This window comes from Bubalus kerabau, chromosome 20 (genome assembly GCF_029407905.1).
Source record: "Bubalus kerabau isolate K-KA32 ecotype Philippines breed swamp buffalo chromosome 20, PCC_UOA_SB_1v2, whole genome shotgun sequence".
NCBI lineage: Eukaryota > Metazoa > Chordata > Mammalia > Artiodactyla > Bovidae > Bubalus > Bubalus kerabau.
Genome location: NC_073643.1, coordinates 48,730,143 through 48,748,840, shown reverse-complemented (window position 1 = coordinate 48,748,840; position 18,698 = coordinate 48,730,143). Strand labels below are relative to the sequence as shown.

The 18,698-nt window shown below is 42.2% G+C and overlaps 1 long non-coding RNA gene across 1 annotated transcript in view; it reads right to left on the bottom strand.

The window, feature by feature from the left end:
- Positions 1-18,698, bottom strand: part of LOC129635128 (uncharacterized) — a 58,662-nt gene that overhangs the window by 9,618 nt on the left and 30,346 nt on the right. The window contains exon 2 of the long non-coding RNA XR_008706114.1: positions 1,679-1,720. This is a non-coding gene — a long non-coding RNA (uncharacterized LOC129635128). The remainder of the gene's footprint in view (positions 1-1,678; positions 1,721-18,698) is intronic.

The window sequence follows — 18,698 nt, the reverse complement described above, 5'->3', positions numbered from 1 at the left end:
TAGAATCACAACAATTACTTCTTGCTTCATAAGGCCAATTCTCTCAAACATAAGAGAATTTAAAGTATATAAACGCCAAAAATGCACAAACTCCTTAACCTGAAAATATTAATACTATACATGTGAGATCCTTAAATACTTCTAGATTTACGTTTAAATCATCCTGGAGTTAAAGGATACTGAGGCACCAAGAAAATAACTATGTCATCCTAAATACCCTTCCTTTTCTTTCATTCTTCTATATATTTGTTCCCCAACCAGCCTGGCTGCGTGTCAATGAGGCCTTCATTCCTGGAGATCCAATCTATTGCCCTCGTGGGGTTTCTGTTTCTCTACCCGTAAGAAAATAGATGGGGTTAGGTTAGATGATCTCTAGGGCCTAAACCATACAGTTCTGGAATTCATATCTTCTTAAAAACATATTTATTTATTTGGCTGCACTGGGTCCTAGTTGCAGCATATAAGATTTCGTTCCCTGCCCAGGGATCCAACCTGGACTCCCTGCATTGGGAGCTTGGAGTCTTAACCACTGAACAGGGAAGTCCCTGGAATTCAAATTTTTATGTTTATTCACAAGTATGGTTTTCTATTTAGGCTAATAAGAATGGACAAAATTACTAAATCAGAGCATGTGCTGCTCATGGAAAGCTACCGTCAGAGACTGCCCACCGCTGCACGTGTTTGCAGCCTGCTCCTACTCAGGGTCACCCGCTTGGTGGCAAGGACCCCAGTGATTTTTATCTTTAGGCTTTTGATGTCAGAGCACAAGCAGTCAAGAAGTCAATCTGGGAACATCTAGGAAGAGTTTTAAAACTAGAAGGATTCATTTGCAAAGTATATGTTGCAGTTTATTTTAAAATCATGACCTTCATTGATGGCTTGGATCATTGCTACTGCTTCTGAATACAATTTTGGGGGACCTGAATAAGACATCCTTTTGTTTCAATCCCATCCACTCCTTAAAACCATGTGACTCTGGTGACCAATTTTACATAAACAAATTTGATAATTCAAGATGAAATGAAAAAATTCCTGGAAAGATGCAAATCACTCAGTGAAATATTGGGTTTCTATAATTATTTTGAAATATCAGAAGAAAAGGTCTGAAGAAATAAGAGATGTTTGTTTTGTTTATAAAATATACTGATATATTAAAAACCACTTGAAAAGACATGAATGTTTATTAAATGTATATTACTATGTGCAAAAAGCCAGTCTGAAAAGGCTACATATGATACGAGTCCAAGTATATGACATTCTGGAAAAGTCAAGACTGTGGAGACAATAAAAAGATCAGTGGTTGTCAGGGGCTGGGTGTGAGGTGTGGGGTGAACAGGTGGGGCACACAGGATTTTTAGGGTAGTAAAAATACTGCCTAAAAAATACTGCATAATGATGGACATGTCATTATGCATTTATCCAAACCCATAAAAATGTAAAACACCAAGTGTGAACTGCAATGTAAACTGCAGATTTTGGTTAATGACATGTCAGTGCAGGGTCTTGATTCATACTAAAGGTACCACTTTGATGGGGATGTTGACAATGGAGGAGGCCATGCCTGTGTGAGGGCAAGGTGAGTATATGCGAACTCTCCATACCTTCCTCTCAATTTCTCTGTGAACTTCAATTATTCTAAAACAGCAAGTCTTAATAATAACTTTAAAAACCCACTTACCTCTTTTCCAACCCTAAATTCTCCATCTGTAGCATTGAAAACCTGGAAAGAAAGAAAGAAAAAAAAAACTTGCGGGAAACAGAAAATTTGGCTTAACAGGTCAAACAGGCAAAAAGAATTCATTTTAAGGGATAATAAAAGTAGAAATATTTTGTCATTTCTTTTTATGAAATTCCAGCTTGGTAGAAGTGAAAGATTTTGTTTGCCAATGTAAACACCAATCAAGACCCAGTAAATGTTTTTCTTTTTTATTCAAGATGTTTAAGTACGTGAAACTTTTTTATAGTTCCAAACTCAAAATGACACAACAAAGTACATCAAGTTTAGCTTCTATATTCACTCCCTCTACCTAGTTCGTTCTTCACTCTATAGGTAATCTTTTTTTGGTGGTGGTGGGGGGGATTGCAATTAACTCTCTGTTTTTTTCTCTTTTTAAACTATAAGGAAATCCCCTTTCTTACCACAAGATACCAAAGATAAAGCTTGTCTCCCTGCTTCTTATTTTGACTTCACAATATATCCTTGTGATTACGCCAGGTGACAGACAGAGACCCCTGTGTTTCAGTGGCATAGTCCTCCACTGTGTAATGCACTGTGGGTTTCAGCCAGTTTCTTGTTGGTGATGAATATTTGGGTTGTTTTCAGTTTTTCACTATTATACATAATGCTGCAACACATAGTTAGTAAATTAAAGGTGCAAACTATGAACATTCCTTGGCACCTGAATGAGTTTGTCCTTTGGCAAACCAAACTAACCATGGCTTATATAACTGATCCAATACTGTTTGTGATGAAATTCCCTTTGGACTACCTGTTGCTTTGAATCACTTTGAAATTATCTTTCTAAGCTAAAGTGTTTTCAAAACAAATCCTTGATACAGATGCCATTTCTTATTGATCATCTTATATAAATACTGGATTGCTTAATGCCTACAACCAAATTGTTTAACTATCTTCAATATTTATGGGACTTTTTATTCCTTTGTATTGGTTCTTGTTAAAGTGGGGAAAGTTGGGGTCTAAAAAAATGCATCAAGTCAAATGTCAGGTATCTGGAGTCTGATAGAGCCCTAGATATACTTTGCAAAGACTTTTAAATGTCTTGAGTCTTTATAAACATTTCTATTTTTAACTTTTATTGATTTTTTAACACAACTCATCTGTATTCTCTGGACAAATACTAGGAAGTTCAGACAAGAAGAACAAACAAAAAAAACCTACCTATAAACCCAACTCTCAGAGATAACCAATATTAACCTTTGTCTTTCTAAGACTTTTTCAATGAACATAAACAGCTTCTCCACCCCAGCACACATGCTTATGTAATTTTTCATGTTTTGTCCTATATGTCATTTAAGGGAAATTTCATCTTTTCTACTCATTAGGTTTTATCCCTTTAACTTTGCTGTTTGCTTTGCACACCATAGTTTCATTTTCTTTTCTGTTTCCCCCTCATAGTCAGCTCTTTGTATTTCTCTCTACAGTGTTTAGCTTAGAAATAGAAAATCAAGTTTTCTTTATCCAGGATAAATAAGTTGAAAGCCCCCAATATGTCTTTCTCATGGTATTCTAAGTCCTTAAACTGCCCTCTGTGTTTGTACTAGGGCCATTTACTGATTCCTAAAAGGAAATAAGTATAACAGACCCAGCAGAGATCTGCTCTTAAAGAGACTGGTTATGCAGAAAGTCAAGTCAAGCAGATTGGACATGATCTTTATTCTGCTATTCAAAGATTCATTGGAAAAGAATAATTCCTGCAAGTGCTTTCTACAGTCATGATTGCCTATATCTTGTTCTAACCACTAAAATTGAATATTCAATTAAAACCTGAGAAGGTTTATTCGCCAAAAATAATTTCTGATAATGAACTAAAGTTTAAATTTTTTGACATGGATGGATTTTGACATTTTGCACAGTAGAGTTGTACCTAGGGCAGAAGTGGGGTACTTTCTTTTGCCAGGGGTCACTAAAATCAGGGGCTATGTGAAACTATTTTAATTCTTGTGTTTTATTACCTTTTCTTAACAAAGAGATCTATATGAAAGATAAAACTACCTGATCATTTATTTAACAAGTGGGAAATTAAAATATGTTTTTAATGTCATTTTATATAGTTGGTGATGGACAGGGAGGCCTGGCATGCTATGATTCATGGGGTTGCAAAGAGTTGGACACGACTGAGCGACTGAACTGAACTGAACTGATAGTCAAACAGGGTGGTAAAAACAGTGGTGAGGTTTAAGTAGACAGAAGCAGAAAGTAGACCAGCAAAGGTGAGGAAGACAGATACGAGGGGAGAAGGGTTGGTGTAGACTAAATACCATCCCTCAAAGCAGGAGAGGAACACATGCTGAAAATGAAGTTGGGAAGAAAGTCATTTAGAGAGAAATTTTACAGTATCCACCTAGTATTTATGTGCCTAAATCCTTAACCCAGCAGTATTATTAATATTTCTGAGTATCTATACTATAGAAATACTCATGTAGGTATGCAGGGCCACTTAGTGAAGCATGTTTATAACAGCAAAAAACTACGTACAAATTAAATGTTGAACAGTAAGAAAACAGTTATATAGGTAAGAGTACATTCGTTCAAAATTGGGGAAGGAGTACAATAAGGCTGTTTATTTAACTTATATGCAGAGTACATCATGTGAAATGCTGGGCTGGATGAAGCACAAGCTGGATCAAGACCGCAGGGGGAAATATCAACAACCTCAGATATGCAGATGATACCACTCTAATGGCAGAAAGTGAAGAGGAACTAAAGAGCCTTTTGATGAAGGTGAAAGAGGAGAGTGAAAAAGCTGGCTTAAAACTCAGCATTCAAAAAACTAAGATCATGGCATCTGGTCCCATCACTTTATGGCAAATAGATGGGGAAAAAGTGGAAGCAGTGATAGATTTTATTTTCTGGGGCTCCAAAAGCACTGTAGATGGTGATGGTGACTGTAGCCATGAAGTTAAAAGATGCCTGCTCCTTGGAGGGAAAGCTATGACAAACCTAGACAGTGTTTTAAAAAGCAGAGACATCACTTTGCTGACAAAGGTCCATCTAGTCAAAGCTATGGTTTTTCCAGTAGTCATGTATGGATGTGAGAGTTGGACCATAAAGAAGGCTGAGTGTTAAACAATTGATGTTTTTGAATTGTGGTGCTAGAGAAGACTCTTGCGAGTCACTTGGACAGCAAAGAGTTCAAACCAGTCAATTCTAAAGGAAAACAACCTTGAATATTCATTGGAAGTACTGTTGCTACAGCTGAAGCTCCAATACTTCGGCCACCTGATGAGAAGAGCTGACGCACTGGAAAAGACCCTGATGCTGGGAAAGATTGAGGGCAAGAGGATAAGGGCGCGGCAGACGATGAGATGGTTAGATAGCATCACTGACTCGATGGACATGAGTTTGAGCAAATTTCAGGAGATACTCAAGGACAGGGAAGCCTGGCACGCTGCCATCCATGGGGTCGCAAAGAGTTGGTTACAACTTAGTGACTGAACAACAACAACAAACATTCATTCAGTGCAATTCTAAGCAGTCACTGAAATGAACAAGGTAGAAGTATGTATAATGATGTGGAAAGACAGACACACCTGCGATCAAGTGAAAAAAAAAAACGCTGCCATATATTATGCATAGTATGATTCCAATTTTGTAAAGCAAAAGAGTATGTATGTATGAATACCTTGAAAAGTAGTCTAAGTGGATAAACTTAAAGATTGATGGTATTGGTTGGGAAAGTTTAAATTGTTACAATGGTATTTTACTAGTCTTTGAGAGGATAAACACAAGAGAATAACTCATGTGTCCAGATGCATTGAGAAGAAATCTCACAAGTGGCACTGAGGTGTTCTCTGAGTTCCAGCCGGAGCCCAAACAAATTCCGACGAGGGCTGGACCCGGCCTGCGGGGCTGTCCCATGTCTAGTGTACACCACAGAGCCCAGACCTGTGCGATTCTGCACTTGGATATTAGTAGACAATATTCATTACACTTGTGGGAATTTTGGGAAAGCCACTGAAGGAAAGGGGATTTGTCTCATCTGTAATTTGAGGATAATAATAATCCTTGCCTTAAAGGATTATTTTGAGAGTTAAATGTAGTAATATATATATAAAATGCCTAGCTCAGTGCTTGGCACACGATCAGGACTTACAAATGCCACTCCATTTTTGTCATTAATATTTTGGAGGGGTTCAGGATTAAATTCCCATTTTTCTAGGCCTTCCTTTTCTTTCTTTATGATTCCTTGTAGAATCGAAAGCAATTTAAAATATGGAATTGGAGGTGGACAAAAGCACCTAACATTTTATTTTAGGTCATCACAGCTTCTGTTCTATGTCTGTATGAGGAAGAATCTTTTGTTCATTTTGACTCCTAATGCATCATGACCCAATTATCTGATAATTTGTATTAGTCATTAAGGCAGTCTCCAAAAACTGTTTATTTCCTGAGCATAGACTTTCAAACTTTAATAATTTACATAATAACTTATATAATTTTGGACATTTTTATTATTTTTAAATGAAGTGACTTTCAACACATTAAATTTTTTCTGAGAGATGACATTAGGCTGTGTATCTTGTCTGCTTTCTTGAGTAGATTTAATGTACTTCCACATCCCTAAAATGTTTTTATAATAGCTTCATAATTACAAGTGATGCTTTTTAAATGTGTTGTCATCTCAAAAAAGACTCTGACTTGCAGTTTTTATGAATTTTGCTATTTCCTTAATGTTTCAACTTTACCTCCTCGTAGGAAGAAAAAGGTTAAGTTGCACAAAGAGCCGGTTCAGCTGTAGATGTCAGGACTACTCATGATTATGAGTCCCAGCAGCACTACTCATGATTATCATGCATGGCGGGAATGAGGTGGTTGTGTTCCTGGTCACATTTATTTAATAATTTGATAATTGAGAAAATTATCTACTTAGAAAAAAAAAACTGCCCTTCAGTGGAGACATGTAAATAGGACATTTGAATTTTTTAAATTTTATTTATTTTTTGTTTTATTTTTAATTTAATTTTATATTTTGGCCATGCTGTATGGCATGTGGGATCTTAGTTCCCTGACCAGAGGTTGAACCTGTGCCTTCTATAGTGGAAGTGTGGAGTCTTAACCACTGGAATGCCAGGGAAGTCCCCAAATGTTTGTGTTTTTAAAACAGATTTTTTTTTTTTAAATCAAAGGGCCAAAGCTTCCCTTGTGTAATAATATGCAATAATAATCCAGTACCCTCTGTCCAATATGCATTATCACGGTTCGATGCCCATAACAGGGCAATATGACACCATATACGGCACAAGTGCTGCTCCTCTCCCCCTCCACTCCAACTCCCACCCACTGTCTATCCTTGTCCCCCAGTCCTTCTCCATCACCCCACCCCTGTACACAACTGTGATAGCCATCACCAATCATTTAGCAAATGGATTTCCTTGGCAAGCCACTCCAGTACTCTTGCCTGGAAAATTCCATGGATGGAGGAGCCTGGTAGGCTACAGTCCACGGGATTGCAAAGAGTCGGACACGACTGAGCAACTTCACACACAGTCATCTGACTCCGGCTGATTAGTATTCAGTTAGCCCAAGATTGGAGAGGGCAATGGCACCCCACTCCACTACTCTTGCCTGGAGAATGCCATGGATGGAGGAGCCTGGTGGGCTGTAGTCCATGGGGTCGCTAGGAGTCAGGACACGACTGAGCGACTTCACTTTCACTTTTCACTTTCCTGCATTGGAGAAGGAAATGGCAACCCATTCCAGTGTTCTTGCCTGGAGAATCCCAGGGATGGGGGAGCCTGGTGGGCTGCCGTCTCTGGGGTTGCACAGAGTCGGACACCACTGAAGTGACTTAGCAGCAGCAGCAGTGACCTCAGAACCCCTTGAAATCCAAAGCCCCAGGTAACCGTTTACACCATCAACTGCTACAAAGAAGGACACCTATCAAAATTCCAAGGTTTATTAAACATTGACCGCATACCCAGCCAGTGGAGGCAAGTCAGCTCTCAAAGCAGTTAGCTCAATTTTTAAAAAGCCAGCCACATTATTTTTGGACATAATGTACATAAAAATAGTCAATTTATGGCAGAGATTTTTACTTTTCAAACTGCTGTTTCAATACAACACTGGTAAAGTTTGAACAACCAACTGTATAATTAACTGCAATATATAAGGAACATTACATGAAGAAAAGTTGATTGTCAAACAGCTGACGCTTAGGCAGGATCTTGTCAGCTCAGTGTGAATGTGCCCCACATTTCTGCTTTGAAACAGATTTCTCACTGACCCTTCTTTGCTGTCTCCCAGCATATAGTGTAGGTGATGTTTTCTGCCCCATGAAAATTCATCACCATATCCCCTCACCGTGGCAGATGGAAAGATGAGTGGCCTGGCATCTTCTCTGGAGATCTTCCCTATCTATTCACTTCTGCTGAGTAGTTTGATGACTTGGGTTCATTTAGTATGGAAGGGCAAATAAATCTGACCCTCATGCCATATATACCAATCACAGGCATAGAAAGACCTTAGATCCCTCTCAAATAGCACAGTCAATGCAGGACTCCCACACTTGGGAGCTGTGGGGTACGCTTTCTCCTTTTCCCCCATACCCTGTTAACATTAGATGGGATTTGCAACAGCTGGCAATCCCCTAGACTGAACACCTAGGGATATAGGACCCCCTCTGTCTCTCCTTAGCTGTGCCCTTCTCAATCTCTCTCTCTCTCTCTCTTTTTTTTTTTTGCCATACTGCGTTCATGTGGGATCTTAGTTCCCTGACTAGGAATCGAACCTGTGCCCCCTGCATTGCAAGCACGAAGTCCTAACCACTGGATTGCCAGGGAGACGTCCTCAGTTTCCTTTGACACCCACAGGAACTGAGCTGAGGAGAAGCAGGGGTGAGACCCTGTCCCCCAAGGACAGCCTCTTCAGATGTTAGACTGTGGGGAAAAGGCATGAGAAAGACAGTGTGAAATTAACACATGAAATGGAGAAAAAAAGATCAAAAAGTCATTTCATTTTTAGATGCTTCCTGCCTTACCAACCACCAGGGCCCTGTCCCTGTCCCTGTAGGACCGCCCCTGGGCTCAGTCACATTAGTCTTAGCCCCTGCCAGTCTGAGGCCCCAAGCCCCAGGCCTCAGACTGGCCTGTCTATGTGCATGTTCCTGCCTTGCCCACTCGTGAACTTCGGATAAGCTGCAGGTGTGGCCCAGAGGTGTGCACTCATGCACTCAGCATGCTGTCTGTATTCTGCAAGAACTGCCAGCTCCTTCTCTCTTGCTGCCCTTAAGGTGACCTGGCAGCCCAACCTACACTTTTCAGGACAGCTCAATTCCTGAGGCAATTAAGGTAGGTAATGACTGGCTAATTCACTGTCTTTTATTTTGACAATTAGAGAGGTTTTTATTAAAGTAAATTCCTTACAACAGGACTTTTGATCTAAACTGCTGCTAATGTTGTGTTTGATAAATAACTAATGGCTCATTGCTCACACTAGTCAATAATTACTAATGCCTCATTTGCATGTGAAATTAATATTCCATATGGTTGTTCAGATCATGTAAGGTAAGCCTAAGTTGACAGGAGGTGGAATGCTGTTGTGAGCAGAAATTTGGGTTGCCATGGAATAAAAAACTGGGTTGTTATCAATATTTTGATGCTCTCATGGCCAGGGCTGGAGGCTGGCTACAAGGGCACATTTTTCATATTTTGGTGATCCTTTGCAATAACAGACTTGTTCTGAATCCCAAGTGCCATGAAGATCATCCTATCATGCCACAAATATTTGTTACATTCCTACAGTGCACCTACCACCGTGTCCAGAGCACCTGTGTTAGGTATTTCTAATGGTTGTTAGGAACGTAGGAAAGAAAACTAAAAATTTACCTCCACTTTAATATGAAATTCTTTTCCAGACTCTAAGCACAGACTATTGTCAATGTTTTGAAACCCTGTGGTTGCTTGATATTTGTCAGGATTTGATAATGAGTCATCTAACCAAGGGGTCTTTGAACCTTTGGTTCATCATCAACAATGGTTATCAATTAAGATTAAGTCCATCATCAATATTCTATTAATAAGCAAAGAATATTTTTTTAAGCTGTGTCCAGCCCTTAGTGACCCCATGGACTGTAGTCTCCCAGGCTCCTCTGTCCATGGAATTCTCCAGGCAAGAATACTGGCGTGGGTTGCCATTTCCTTCTCCAGGGGATCTTCCTGACCCAAGGATCAAACCCCCATCTCCTGCATTGGCAGGCAGATTCTTTACTGCTGAGCCACCAGGGAAGCCCATGAATATCTTCTTATATAACGGGAGTTTCAAAGCTCATTTTTATCAATGAAAGAACATAAAGATTACTATTTGTTCCTTACCATACTGTAATGGACTTTCATAAATATATGAAGAGTAGAATCTGATGGCTTAGGAAGTGTGTTGGATAAACTCCAGCTTAAGGGTTCTGCCAGTGGTATCCTTATATGCTTTTCCCTTCTTTTGGTGGTACCATAGAGAAGGATACTTCTATTTCATAGATGGGCCGTGTATCAGTCAAGATAGGCAATATTATGTTCTGTAGGGGAGAAGAAATAATTTTCTTTCCATTCTTCTAAGTTCTTGGCTGAGACGCCTGTAATAAAAGACAAACAAGAGAAAAACTAACAGCAGTTTATAAATATGTACACCACATGTATATACAGGAGATACTCAGGGAAAATGAGCAACTCAGGTGGCTTAGAATTCAGCATAAAATGCCATCTTACTAGGGAAATGTGAGGATAAATATAGGCCTATTAGGGAAGAGTGAATAATTTGGGGGATGAATGGTACATTAGAAAACTAGATGGGAGCTATGATACTTTGTCACAAAGTTTGGGCGTACTGTTGACTTCTAGTCTTCTCTCCTGTGATAAGAGTTGGTTTTCCCTGGCAGGGGACTTATGACAATTTAGTTTCTTTTGGAGGATATGTGCTTAGGCAGATAAAGAGATATCAGAGAAATGTTTCAGGATGTGTCAGTCTTAAGCCACATCCATGCTAACATGCTCTTCTGTGGTTATTGCATCAGGTAAACAGAAGACTGAAGGGTGGAGCAATGACCATTAAATGCTTCCACCAATAAAATGTAGCAGAGGAGATGCATGCTACTTCCAGGCTCATGGAAGGACTGCAAGTCGATTGGCCACGTTCCTCTTTAAGATAGTAAGCTCATCCTTCCGTAAGCCTGGATGTAGACGTGCTGGAGCAATGACGAACAGGATGCTTGCCTGTTGGCTCACTTCAGACCATTAGAAAATCCAGAAGAACTTTTATCTTTTGTTTGATTAGTGAACTTGAAAAACAAATAAAGGTCCCTGAATGAGATTTTCTTTACTGTGAGTGTGATGAAATGAATGTGGGAAATGCTTGCAGATTATTGGCTGTATCACAAAAATTACAAGTAACTAGTATTAGTAATCTATATATGTTGATATCTTCAGAAATATGACTTGTTAAATCCCTTAAGGGAGAGTATATTTGGACTTCTTAGAGGACTCAGAAGGATGGTGCCCTAAAAATATCCATGTCCTAGTCCATGAAACCTGTGAATATGCTGTGTTACAGGGCAAGGAGGAGTCAGGGTTGAAGATAGAATCTAATCAGGTTGACTTTAACATAAAGTGATCATCCAAGATTACTTGGCTGGGCCCAAAATAATCATGAGGGTCCTTTAAAGAGGAAGAGGGGGTCAGAACTGAGAGATGGCAGTCCTAGAAGACTGGAGCCGATATTGCTAGCTCTGAAGATGGAGGAAGGAGACCACAAGCCCAGGTTAGGTAGGCTCTAGAAGTTAGGGAAGGCAAGGGAATGGATTTTCCAACAGAGCCTCCAGAGGAGCCCAGCCCTGCTGACACCTCAATTTGTCCTAATGAGTCAGACTTCTCCCCTCTAGAGGATAAGATAATAAACTGGTGCTGTTTTAAGCCACTAAGTTCATGGTAATGTATTATAGCAGCAGTAGAAAACTAAAACATGTTCCATGCCTTCTCTAGAAGAAAGGCCAGGACAGAGCAAGTATTCAGAGCAGTGACTGATGGATGGAACGGGTGACAGATGGGGTTGATACACTAGGAGATGACTCTGAATGATGCTTTATTTTGGTTAGATGAAAGATTAAGATTATGGATAATGTGCACAACTAGTTTACCTTGAATCTAGGGTATAGTCAAGGTGAATAGCAAAGCTCCCTGTTTCCAAGGACTACTGTCTGTGCCATTTCAAAAACTGTTCAGTGCATGACTCTACAGGGGCTTCCCTGGTGGCTCAGCAGTAAAGTCTCCGCTGCCAATAAAGGAGACTTGGGTTCAATCCCTGGGCCAGGAAGATCCCCTGGAGAAGGAAATGGCAACCCACTCCAATATTTTCCTGGGAAAACCCAAGGACAGAGGTGCCTGGTAGGCTACCGTGCATGGGGTCACAAAAGAGTTGGAGAGGACATTGTGACTAAATAACAAAACAATGACTCTCCAGGCTCTCTGTATATGAATATATATATAGCACATATTTCATTCCCTTGAAAAGATTCCCAAAGAATGTAAAATACAACAAAGTTGCTATTTAGAATAACCAGCAGTTGGAGTACATACTTGGCTCAGCATAAAAAACCATTGAAGACTGTTCAATTAATGGCCCCCAAAATCAGCAGTGGTAGACACCCAACTAGACAGGTAGTTAACAATCATTATCTTTTACCAAATCCCAATAGAAAAGCTCCCTTTTCTATCCTGTTTGCTAAAATTCTACATTGATCAGAGTAAGAAGTGCTCCTAAGCTCCTTTCTGTCTATACTAACCCATGCCACTTGCCATTATTCCCCTCCCCGCTTCCTCTCCTAATTACCAGGAACCCTGTTCTACTCCAGAGTGTGATATTTCAGTCATTAGTAGCTGCTTTACAATAACGATGGCAAAAGACAGCTAATAGTTGTATTATTTATTTATTTCACTGCCACCCTGTTCCAAAAAGGATTTAAGGTGGGTTGCAAAAATGCATGCAACACAGCAAGATGAAACGAAGATTACTATAGTGAGGAAATTCAGGCAAATGGAGGACAAATGTGGGAAAATAAGAAACTAGGAGTACAAAATGTGCTCCTTGAGGCTCTGAGCCTTTGCCAGGGGTAGACTCCAGTTTTGGCCCTGGCTTTCTAAAGCAGCCAGGTTAAGTGGAGGAAAGTGATCAGTAACATGAGTCAGTTGATCAGAAGCAGCATAATAATCCCTGGAATTTAGATGAGAGAGCAATTTCTCTCATAGGGTCCCAAAAAGAGGACCTTTGTAGAATTCTCCACCGGGAAGAAATGACAAATTCCTCAGGATTATGTCTGTTCAATCCTTTAGTACTGGACTGTGATGTCATCCCCCAGCAGAATTCAGTGAAAACCTTCTCCAGGGATCACAGGGACTTTTCCAGGTACTCTATGCGATGCTGGTTTAACCAAAGTAGAGGTTAAGAATGTTTAGAGGAACAGGACAAGCATCCTCCAGAAACACTGTTTCTTCTCTACTGGGCCCTGCAGGAGTTAAAAGTGTGTGCTGTTCTCTCTGCTTCAGTGACAGGGTGGACAGTCAAGGTGCTTGCAGAGAACTTCAAGGTCTGGGAAAGAGTTCCTGTCTCCCTTTTTTGTGTTTGGAAGGTCTAGAGTGGAACTCCAAAGGGCCAGCAGAGATGTCAGGAGGAAGGAAGGAAAGGTGTGGGGATATAGGAGATGTGTTACAAAGGATGGGAGGTGGAGTGATGGTGGTGTTGGTCTCAGGCTTCTTCAGGGTGGGGAGGGTCCTCTCCCAGCAGCAGAAGCAGTTCAGCTTTAGAACTTCCCTGGTTGTCCAGTGGTTAAGACTCCTCACTTTCACTACAGGGAACAACATAATTTCCGTCCGTGGTTGGGGAACTAAGATTCCACGTGCTGCACAGCCAAAAAAAAAAAAAAAAAGAAGCAGCAGTTCAACTCTTTATGCTGTTGCCTTCAAGAGCGCCTGGGTCCAGGAGTCATTGGACAGAGCAAGCACCATCCCCTGATGGTGCCCTGAGAGCTCAAGCTCGCTGGCTAGGACCCCTCAGCCATCAGGGGGGATCTGTCTCCATCTGGGGCTCCCTCCCACAAGCAGACCTCCTCCGGGACTCTGGGTGTTCATCTGGCTCCCTGACATGTTGTAAACAAAGACTGCTGATGCTGTCCCCTGGCAGCCCAGCACCTGCCTCTCAAAAACTCCTGAGGCCTCAGCGGGATTTGGGAACCCCTCCAGGTTCCAGCAGTGGGCCACTCACATTTTTTCTAGCGGCATTGTCCTTGTACATTTTTGGCAGGAAGAGGAAATAATGAACATGTGTTCTTCCAAAAATACTCCAATTCATTCTCAACACTACAGTCACCGTGATCTTTCTAAAACATAAATCTCATCATGTCACTTCCCTGATAAAAACCTGCCCATTCTTTCCATGCCCCTCAGGATAAAGCTGCAGGTTTGAGTACGGTTAAGCAGATCCTCATGCTCAACTATCTCCATTTCTCTTCCTCTGTGCTTATCACCACTTTTCTCTACAGTTGTCCACATTTTTGCTTTTTTAGCTGACCCATGCCTACTTCTATTTCAGGTGACAGTCAGAAATTAATCCCTGTGGGGAGTGGTCCTGGAGGTACCTCTGCTGGGTGCTCCAGGGAAATCTTTGCTTTCTCCAACATAACACTGTGTTAGGAAAATGCCAACTGCAGAGATAAACCCCAACATTTCAGTGGCTTGTTTGCAACAGAATTATATTTCTCCCTCATCTAACCATCCAAGCAAGGTGATCATGGCTGTTAGGTGATTCTCTCCAGGCTGACTCAAAGCTCCAAGTTCTTTCCATATTGCTGCCTTGCCATCTTCTGTTGTTGTTCAATCACTAGGTCGTGTCTGATTCTTTGTGATCCCATAGACTTCAGCACACCAGCCTTCCCTGTCCTTCATTATCTCCCTGAGGTTGCTCAAACGCATGTCCATTGAGTCGTTCATGCCATCCAACCATCTGATCCTCTGTTGTCCCCTTCTCCTCTTGCCTTTAATCTTTCCCAGTATCAGGGTCTTTTCCAATGAGTTGGATCTTCACATCAGGTGGCCAAAGTATTGGAGCTTCAGCTTCAGCATCAGTTCTTCCAATGAATATCCGGGATTGATTTCCTTTAGGATTGACTGGTTTGATCTTCTTGCTGTCCAAGGAACTCTCAAGAGTCTTCTCCAGCACCACAATTTGAAAGTATCATTTCTTTGGCGTTCAGCCTTCTTTATGGTCCAACTCTCACATTCATATATGACTACTGGAAAAACCATAGCTTTGACTAGATGGACCTTTGTCAGCAAAGTGATGTCTGTTTTTTAAAAGCTGTCTAGGTTTGTCAGTTTTTCTTCCAAGGAACAAGCATCTTTTAATTTCATGGCTACAGTCACCATCCTCAGTGATTTTAGAGCCCAAGAAAATAAACTCTTCCAGGGCCCCGAAAACCTTAATGTGCATCTGGGGCAGGAGAGACAGGGGCTGGAAGGCCGCGTGCCCCTTACTGCTTTAACGTGAGGGCCTCTCTTGTCCCTCCAACCGATTCCATTGGCACAAACATAATGTCATGTTGCTCCCTGGGGTGGCTGCAGTCCCAGTGACAGTGTTACATGGAAGGAAGTGTTACAGTGTAACACAGAAGGAAGAGCACAAAGCTTGGTGGGTACACAGGCTCCTCTAGAGCCTTATTTTAATTGCCCATGGGTCGACTAGACTCTGAACTCGGTGAGGGGAAAAAAGGTGACAGATCCCTTTGCCAGCACCATCACCGGCACGTTGGGGCAAACAGTGACTGAGGAGTGCTCGGCTGGAGGAGGGAGAGGGTCACATGGACAAGTCCTCCTCTTGAGCACCCTCCCCCATGCTGTGAGTGCCGGAGGAGGGAAGTGGGGAGAGCCAGCAAGCACACAGGTGTTCTCTGCTGCGGTTGCCAGCCCAGCCCCTTGAAAAAAGTGCCAATTCCCTTCACAGAAAGGCATTCATTGTGAATGGAGAGGCTCTGTAATCACAGGTGCCTGTCAAGGCGTGAGCCTCCTCTTGGATGATGGGGCCTTCTGATTCAAGACTTGTTGTTGGTACTTTATGGGGCAGAGATAAAACGTGCTGCTGTTGGTGCTGGCATCGAAGCTCCACAACGCAGCACATCTGGCACCTGCCTCTGAGTCCAAGGAGATGGATGGTGAATGCTTTTTTCTCTCCTCCTCTTTATATGCCAGCTACATCTTTAAAGTGTCTCTTTGCAAGCCTTTGTGTATGTGTGTGTGTGTGTGTTGCTATGAGCATATAATAGTAAGAAGGCAATCACCTATCATATTGTCCAGGTTGAAAAGAAGGAATCAAAAGACGTGATGTCTAATTGACTTCTGAAATGGGAAAGATAGAATTCACTATCTCAAGTGGTGAGATTTTTTTCTATTTCTGAAAACCCTCAGATGGGATTGCAGGGGCTTGATTTGTGAAATTGGGACCTTGTGCTTTACAATTTGAGGTTCGAATACTGACTTGAGGTTGTGTCACAAATGAAAACACTGGAGGGCCCGATCCCCACATTCCCATGTGGGGAGGAAATCTGGTACTCCACTCTGCAAGGCTCTCTTCTTCTAAGTCAAGAACTCCAGGACTGACTCAGTCCAAAAAGCTCAATATTCAGTTTCTTGGTGTCACTGCACAAAGTCCAGCGGTCTTGATGATATAGTTCAGGACTGCAGCCTGCCAGGCTCCTCGGTCTATGGGGATTCTCCAGGCAAGAATGCTGGCGTGGGTTGCCCTGTCCTCCTCCAGGGGATCCTCCCAACCCAGGGATTGAACCTAGGTCTCCCACATTGCAGGCGGATCCTTTACCGACTGAGCCACCAGGGAAGCCCATAGTTCAGGACATGCTATCCCAAATCTGACACCTTGGCATACTGAATATTTCAAGCAGAAGGGTCATTCTGACCTCCTGCCCCCTTGCCCTTCTTCCCTGAAATAGATCCTAAAACCTTCCTGTGAGAGGTGCCCTCCCTAGACTTGTAGGAAAGGAGCATCATTATCTCTGAAGACAAACAGATGACAAGAAGAATCTGAACAAGCCTTGCTAAGCTCCCCCCAGTTTACTGCATTTACATGCCTTAGCTATCCTATTCCTCCATGACTGTCCATTTATCATCAAACCCAGCATAAAAATACACAGGTTAAGCTGGCTTTTTGTTGTTGTTGTTGGGTTTTCATTTCACTGTGAAGTAAAGCTCCTGTGTCTTGTAAAACTTACACTAGATAAATCTGTATGCTTTGCTCCTGTTAATCTGTCTTTGTCAGTTGACTTTCCAGGCCCGGACAGGGATCCTAAGAGGGTAGAAGGAAACTTTCTCTTCCTACCACACCGGGCAGCCGCCATCCAGTGCAGGGGGCATCGTGGAGGCCCAGCAGCACCTGGCTGTCTCTGGTCTTGCCAGTTTTCTCGGGGTTTGGGGGAAGAAGGAAGCCTGTGTTCTCCCCTGCCAAGGGTCCTCTCAGCTGTGTGCACTGCAGGCCGAGGGGGCAGTCAGGAGTCAGGTCACAGCTCTCCAGCGAGACGGTCCTGTTTCGGACAGCGATGTTTCCATCTCCAGGGGAGCCGGAGCCTCGTGTGATGGCCTCATATGATGCCTCTCCGCTCATGGCCTAAAAGCCTGCCTCCCGGACCCGGTTCTATGGGCCCTTTGGGTCCATCTGACATTAATCTCACTGCCCCTCCCTAGCGCTCAGTTTTGGCTACAGTCATTTCAGGCCTAAACAGGTGCCAGTGACTTTGAACCTCAGAGATGTTCTTGGTTCTTTTCCCCCAGGAAAGCTCAGGATATCTGACCCCTTCCAGAGACCACCGTTCTCCAAAGAGGGGATTCCTACATCCTCTACAACAAATAAAAATCACTAATATTTACGAGTACTTACTATGTGCAAGCATTGTTTTAATTCTCTTACATTGATTTGCTCATTTTAATATTCACACACACACACACATCGATTAAGTAGGCCTTAGTTTCATCCTCATATTATGTAGGATGAAATTATATATATTATATATTCCTCCTACATAATATGAGGATGAAATTAAGGCACAAAGAAAATAACTGCCCCAAACTGGGCAGTGTCTGGTTTGAACCCACACTCCTCAGGCTGGGTTCTTCACCTACTCCCTGCTCCCTCATTTACACAACAAGAGCCAATTCTTCTCAGAACAGAGCTGAGCCCGAGGCCACTGCACTTCCTTGCTACTGTCACCCGCAAAACCCACTGGGGTCTCCAGGAAAAATCCGATGGAATCAAGGTGGTAAGGTCTAACCTTTTGAGCTTAGTGTAGTTTCACATGTCTACAGGGGGATGTGTGCAGAGATCTTGCACCTAACATGTTGGATTAGAGTTTGCAGCATAGAACCCCTGCTCCCCACACCCCCAGGTTGGCTTACTGTGTGCAGAAGTGCTGCACAGGGTACCTCCATTCAAGATGGCAGAGCTCCAGCAGAGACGCTGTCCCTGGCACTGTGCCCTGTGTGTGAGACCCCGCCCCCTTCCCCAGCAACCACACCCTGTAGAGCAGCTCTGCTTGCTGGGCAGAGCCCTGTGCTCTCTAGTGGGAGCTCAACCTCTCCATTCCTGAATCAAAGGATAAAACTTGCCTTTGCTTCTAAACTGAACTTGGTCTCACTCCATTGATGCAAGCAATACCAGGCAGAAAGATCCTTCTCAGGACTCCAACTCGAATGAAAGTTTAACACTGTCATTATTAAAAATGTACACCATGAAGAAGTTTAAAAAATTCAGAGTAAATTCCTCATCTCCTACTTAATTATCCTTTATAAGAAATGAACACTGAGAGCAGCTGGGTGTATGTTCTTCTAAGCCTTCTCCCAGCCTTTGAGAACATGCCCATGGGTTTCTACAAAACAGAGAGTGGAATAGCTGGTGGTATCTTCTGCAGAAAAGCATTTTGCAA